The following is a 7,063-nucleotide window of genomic DNA, read 5'->3' as shown; positions in this document are numbered from 1 at the left end:
TCACTATAAGTTTATCCGTTGCAATGTTTGATGCAAGTATGTCTGGGATATTGCATGGCAGACAATAAAAAACTATTCATTCATTGGTTAAAATTCAAATTGAGCCAGGTACTCTGTATTTTAATCTGAGAACTCTGTCAAGGCCGCTAACACCTTCTTTCCCTTCTTCTCCAGCCTGTCAACCAGTTTCTTTCTTTCACTTTTAAGTGGAGACTTGGTTTCTCAGAGACAGAAGGTCTTTTAATTTCCCTCTTCCCCTGGGTTTTATTTACTTTAGCTAAGTCACCCTGGGTCTCAATTTCAAAGTCTTTGATGTTACTATTAGGGACTGGGGTTGAGGCAGCATAAGCTTTAGGAAGGTTTCTTCAGGACATTTGAAGGAAATTAAATCTCAGAAAATATGCTTGACTTTCCCCCCTCCTCTCTTTCTAAAAAAGAGCAGGAACAGCTGAGTTAAGGCCACTACCAGCTGCAGCCCCAGCCAGTGCAGGGTTTGTTTCCAGCTGCCTGGGCTCACTTTCTCAGGGTTTCCATCCTCAGCTGAACTTGTGTGAAGAGCCCTGGAACCTGCAGGCTCAGAGGGAGCTTGAGAGATCAGTGGGAGTGGGCTTTCCACACAGAGGTGTGTGTGTGTAATTCTTGTGGGCAGCTTTCACCAGTCTGCACCTCAAGCTGGCCCAGTCTCATCACAATGCGAGCTTACTGAAGATGGGACCACTGGAGTAACAATTAAAAACCAACAACCCCAAACCCTAAAAGTAGGGGGCTAGAGAAATGGCTCATAGGTAAGAGCACTGGCTGTTCTAAGGAGGGACCTGGGTTTGATTCTTGGGACCCACATGGCAGCTAACAACTGTCCAAACTCGAGTTCCAGGGAATCCAATGCCCTCTTCTGGACTCTACAGGCATTGCATACACACGCTATACTTACATACATACAGGCAAAACACTCACACACACAAACAAAACAAAAAGACCCCTAAAACCTCCCAAGATGATTCTAGCTTGAGACTCAGAAAGCCAGAGCAGCGCTTCCTGGTAGCTGCTGAGAGATGATCTGCACCCAGCTCCCTTCCCGTTTCTATGGACACTTCTGGAATGTGGGCCCCCCTGTTCCTTGGTTGTGGAATTCTTCCACAGCAGGACTCGCTCCATTAATTGTCTTCAGTTTTCTTTCCCATTCCTCCTCCTCACTCACTCCTTTCTGATGCTTCCTGGGACAATCTCCACAATCAGGTACTTAGTTTGATGGCTTACTTTCATCCATGCTTTGCTTTATAGTTTATCAATTCTCTATGTAAAGGCACCAGGAATGAGAGAAGACCCCAGTGCCTGGAACTCTGAGGCTTAGACATTGTAAACTGTTGTCTTAAGAGACCTTGTGTCACCACCAGCAGTTTACAAGCACTCTTCTTTGGCTCTACATTGAGCTTAATGGTGCCTATAGTTAGTGTTGTTGAAGAGGATGGAATGAAAGAACAACTGTAGAAAACAGGATTATTGGTCCGCATTTCCACATCCACATAGTAGCATTGATATTATGTGGTTATGCCATCCCAGTACTGCCTGCCTGTAGTCTTAGGTCATGTGATAGCTGTGGCTAACAGGATGTGAGCAGACACAATACCAGTGGAGGCTTGACTTGGACCTGTACTGCAAGACTTGCTTTATACCTCTGCCATTGTGTCTAGGTCATTCCTTGGGTACTTGCTGGTTCTAGGAGAATGGAGGACATTCTTCCTGTTGTCTAGAATGGGCTAGCTGTGAGTTCTAGACCAGCCAGCAAGACGTGAGAGAGAGAGAGAGAGAGAGAGAGAGAGAGAGAGAGAGAGAGAGAGAGAGAGAAAGAAACATTTTGACCCAGAGAGATTGAGACTAGATCCACCTGGCCTGAGTTGTAGCCTTATTCCATCCTATGCAACCCAGCCACCCTGGTCCCTGTAATCAGATGGAAGGACCTTGAGGGTGATGAGGCACTGGGTGTACTTGGTAGCTGCATTATGCGGAGGCCTTGGCTACTTTTGCTGATGGACAGCAGCTCGGAAGATCAGAAGTTGACAGTAAGGTTGCTTCTCTTGGAGAAGCATCTGACACCCTGGAAACACCCTGTTGTAGGTATGGATGTGAGGCCAGGGTGCACCTGCTGAGACTGCCAGAATCTTGTGTCCCAGAACAAAAACAAACAAACAAACAAACAAACAAACAAACAAACAAACAACAATCCAATTGCACCAGGAATACAAGGTAAAGTAGTAGAGATAGAGAGACAATTTATTAAGGAAGAGAAAGATACTCCAGAGAATGAGCTGGGAAAAGAACTGCTCAAAAGCACTGGGCCAGGAGTCTCATGCTCCTTTATAAATCATTTACATAGCACCTGCCTTCTCCCACGTTTGTATATCACTGGGCTTTTTTCACCCAGGCTCTGTTTATTGCTTGTAGCCAGGTGGGGATAGGTTTCTAGTCTTTTTCTGGCAATAGACTTCTTTCGTATGTTAATCTTGATACTTCTCTCTTCAAACCCTTACCCAGCTGTTACTGAGTTTCCCGTTCCCAACGTCCGCCAGACACGCTGCACTAGTGCCTGTGTCCTCTGTACTTCCCCTCTTATCTTGAGTTCTGTGAATTTTCAGAAGCCACATGTAAGCCTGGGAGTCCTGGCAAGTGTCAGGATGCTTCTGGTAGCAAGCAGCAGAAACTTGATTTAGTTTGTGGCTGTCCGCTCCCTTCAATTCTCTCATCGGCTTGCTTCTGGTTTTCCTGGGGTTCCAAGCCTGTACACCCTCTAGACTGTATCTGTTCTTAGATTCTGGATAACTGGATCCCTCTGGACCACTACCTGTGGCGTTCCATGAAAATTCATTCACTGCATAACTTCAGTCTGGGTTATTTGTAGCGTTACTGGGGCATGTGGGCTAGAATTTACTGGGTCAGGCTAATCATCGTATCTGCCAAGTAGTGGAGGAGGGGGTGAAGAGATTTTTGTGAGCAGTTCCATGTCTATGGAGGTGGGACTGTTATGTAGAGAATGGGTCAGGTAAGAGAGCAGAGAGCCCACAGGAGGGATCCAGGCACCCTATGCTGATTCTGAGGCATGTCTTTTTACAGCTCACGTCCTCTGAGGTACTTAACCATGTCAGTCCCTGGCAGAATTGTCCTTTCTCTGCTGTAGCAATTGTCCCCTGTCTTTGGCTGAGTTCCAGAATGGATACTGGAATGAGGATTCGTGTGCTTGTAATTTATCAAGGAAGTGCTCCCATGGGAAACAAAGGAAGCAGTTCAGAGTAGCAAGAAAGCCAAGCTAAGGGTGATCTCAGACAAAGTCAGCAGAGGATGAATTCTGCATAGCACTGGGAGGTGTGAGGCATCTATGCAAAGAAGCTGCACGTTCAAACCCTTGCCAATCACTAACTGACTGGGGCTATCAGGCCAGGGGGAAGAAGGTAAGTTCCAGGCATCTTGTGCTCACTGTATTAGTTACTTTTCTTGTTGGTATGACCAAATATCTGACCAGAAGCAACCTAAGGGAATTTATTTTGGTTCACAGTTCAGAGGAAGACAGCACATCATGGTTGGGTGGTGGGACCTGCTTGGTCAGTGGTGCCAACCAGGGAGCAGAGGAAGGGATGGACTGCGAGGACTCCATTAACTTCATCCCTGTTCCCGTTTTACCCTAACCCATGGGATGGTGCTGTCCGATTCAGGACATATCTTTCTCAGTTAAACTTCTCTGGAAACATACTTACAGACATACCCCAATATGTCCCTCATTAATTCCTCACTGTTTATCCAGGCAGGTTGGCAGTTGAAATTGACCATGACGCTGTCCCCTCCATACAAGGTGACTCCAGCAGTCCTAGGAAGGTCCTCTGAAGAAACACTCTGGGCACACACTGTAGGAAGAAAAGCACTTCAGACCTGGGAGGAGCCAGGAACTCATCAAAGGCATAGAGGGACCCAAGGTATGGAATGGGGTGCCAGTCCCCATGTCAGCTCTCCCTTATGAGGCAAAGGACTCAGGCTGACCCTCAGGCCTGGTTTCATCACAGATGCCTTCTGTTGGCCAGTACTGAGCTGTCTGCTCAGTGCTTTCACACTTCTGAATCGGTTGCCAGCATTTCAATCTCAGGTGGTTTTTACATAATAATTCAGTTCTCTGGCTCCTCTGGAAAAACTAGATTAGTTATCCAAGATTTGTCTGTCCCATGGTAGATACCATAGAGTTGGGCCAACCTGAGCAAGCTTCACTGGGGAGCCTCATGCTACAGACCCCACTACTCTCCTGCCCCAAATAAGTGGGCCATGATTTCTCTTGTAGGAGAGCAAAAAGGAAAGAGACTATGTTTTCCTGTATCTCCAAGGTGAAAGGAAAAATCTGTGCCCAGGGATGCTGATACAGATACCAGATGTATCCTAGTCTAAGGAATACAGCTCAGGGTTCACTTGGTGTTTCTCGTGTCCCCCAGGCCCTTTGGGTATGTGAACCTTCACCAGACTCCAGCTTTTCCACCCTGATCCAGCTGTGGGGCCTCCTTCCTCCATCCCATTTTGTTAAAAGCAGCTGTTTTCCTCCTTCCAGCTTTCCAAGTGCTGATTTCATCTCTTTCCCGACAAAAGTTTAGAGCCAGGAGAGAGATGGTTTGGCAGAAAGTCAGTGTGCTGTGGGAGGAAAAAGACAACGTAGAGAAAGGGGAGGCTGTGTAGGATCTGAACACAAGGACTGGACCCAGGCCCTGAGGACCCCAAGAAGGGATCCAGATAGGGGAGTGGGCACTTGCTCTCAGCAACTTTGCTTAGAGGTGGAGCCCAGAAAGTTCTTTTGCTCAATAGTTTGTCTCTGGTGTAGTCCAAGAAGGATGGAAATGAGTCAGAGGAGGAAAGGAAGGGGAGAGATAGGGACCCCTCCACCAAAACCCTGGGCAACAAACAACTCTACTCCTCCATTCCCCACAGCTCTGGTCCAGCAGCAGATTTTGAACACATATGTTGGTTATGCTGGGATAAAAGGAGACCGAGAAATAATGGGATGGTTAAGGGATGGCCAAGCCCAGACAACTGGTCCACAGGCACATCAGACCTAGAAGGATGGACCAGCTCCTGAGGAGCCCAGTGAGGTCTGTTCCCCTGCTAGTGTGTCCGGCTTCCTGGGAGTCTCATGTTGCCCTTCCCCCCAGCCACAGCAGCTCTTTAGTTCTTCTCATCCAAGTCCCTCTCTCCTCCCAACCCAGCTGAGCCAACATCTTTGACTGAGCCCTGGAAAAATTCCTTTCCCCTTAGCTTTGCCAAAAAGGAAAAAAAGTTGAAAATTTCCAAAAGGAACATGTAACTAAGGCACAAAAGGGGAACCTAGACACAGAGACATGGTGAGTTTACAGAGCACACAAGGCTGTGCCAACCTGACCTAATGTCTCAGGGAAGGCCTGCTGGGCCACGCACAGAAGGGGGGTTGGCTGCTTGGAATTCCTCAAGGAAGCGGGCCTGGAGGTGGCTGGGCTGAGGTGGGTGGGTTTGCTTCCACCCTGGTGGGGACCTCAATACCTCAGTCTCTTAGGCTTTGAACCGGTTTGGGGGGAGGGCCTCTCCATACCCTAACCCTGCTCAGGTCCAAGCTGGGAGCCCTAAGCAGACCTGGGGCTCCTTAAGTCTTGTGGTCCTGCCCCCTTTCCTGAGAAAGGCTCTGAAATTTCTTCACCTTCTCCCAGATGTTGCTGGCTCCTGGCTCAGGATGGCTCTCTGCCCCACACCCCACACCCTCTGTCTCTCTGCCTGATCAGGTTCCCAGAGTCCATTCACTGGGTTCAGACTGGCTCTGCCCTAGAGCAGCCAAACTCCTGCCTGGCTGCTCTGCCTTTTAGAGTCCAGGCTATAGCACTTTTAGACTTTCTTTGTTTCTGACTTGAGGGACTGAACATATTCTTGGGGAAGTCATGGATGACCTACCCAACTGTAATCCTATAAAATATTATTGTTATTATTATTATTTCCCTGTAGCCCCAGCTGGCCTGGAACTCACTCTGTAGACCAGGCTGACCTCAAAGTCACAGAGATAAGCCTGTCTTTGCCTCTCGAGTTCTGGGATTAAAGGCATGCGCCACCACGCCCGGTTTATAATTTTGTTTTTTTTTTTGTCTTTTTGAGACAGGGCCTCCCTGTAGCCCCAGCTGTCCTGGAACTCACTATGTAGACCAGGCTGGCCTTGAACTCACAGAGATCTGCCTGCCTCTGCCTCCAGAGTGCTGGGATTAAAGACGTGTGCCACCACGCCTGGCATAAAATATTTTTTTAAAAAGAAGTAACACATGGAGCTGGTGAGATGCTCGTTGGACAAAGACATTTGCTCCCCAAGCCTAAGGACCTGAGCTCCATTTTTGAAAGGAGAGAGAGAACTGACTCCTGCAAGTTGCCTCTGACCACCATGTGGCACACATGTACACACAATAAGTAATAAATAAATGAAAAAATAATTTTGAAAAACAAGCAATACACATGTGTGTTAATGTAATCAAAGACAAAATGCAAGAGGCCCCACCCCCCTCCCCAGAAGCAGCTACCACCTTGTGCATCTTCCAGGGCCATATTATACAGTCATATAGGTATTTAATAAAATATACATAGTTATTCATTGGTATCCATGGGGTACTGCTTCCCAGGACCTCCTCCAGATAGTAAAATCCGGAGATTCTCAAGTCTTTTATATAAAAGAAGCGACAATATTAGCATATCACCTGTGCACATCGCCCTGTACACTTTAAATCACCTCTAGATTATTTATAATGCCCAATACAATGTAAATGCTATGTAAATAGTTGTCACACTGTATTGTTTAGGGCATAATGGCCAAATGTCTGCACATGCTCAGTACAGACAAAATTTCTTTCTGAACATTTCAGTTGGTTGAATCCACAGATGCAGAACTGACAGATTAGAAGAGCTTGCTGTATTCCATGCTTTCCTAATGCTTTTGTGGCTACAGTTTTAATTTTAAGTTCTGATCCATTTGGAATTTATCTTCATGTAAGGAGGAAGGTAGGGATCCAGCTTTAACTTTTCCCACATGATCACC

At 47.0% G+C, this 7,063-nt stretch overlaps 1 long non-coding RNA gene across 2 annotated transcripts; it reads left to right on the top strand.

Annotated features, from left to right (window-relative positions):
• The first annotated feature begins 3,173 nt into the window (after nt 1-3,173).
• On the top strand, nt 3,174-5,896 carry LOC115067188. Of its 2 annotated transcripts, XR_003846624.1 has the most exons (4): nt 3,174-3,443; nt 3,794-3,962; nt 4,954-5,114; nt 5,278-5,896. It is a non-coding gene; the product is annotated as an uncharacterized LOC115067188 (long non-coding RNA). The 2 variants fall into 2 exon arrangements; XR_003846623.1 differs by having other exon boundaries at nt 4,954-5,896.
• Nucleotides 5,897-7,063: the final 1,167 nt, after the last annotated feature.

The sequence above is a fragment of the Nannospalax galili genome, unplaced genomic scaffold, assembly GCF_000622305.1.
Source record: "Nannospalax galili isolate Female #2095 unplaced genomic scaffold, S.galili_v1.0 scaffold245, whole genome shotgun sequence".
NCBI classification, from domain to species: Eukaryota; Metazoa; Chordata; class Mammalia; order Rodentia; family Spalacidae; genus Nannospalax; species Nannospalax galili.
This window is presented reverse-complemented; position numbering and strand designations above follow the sequence as displayed.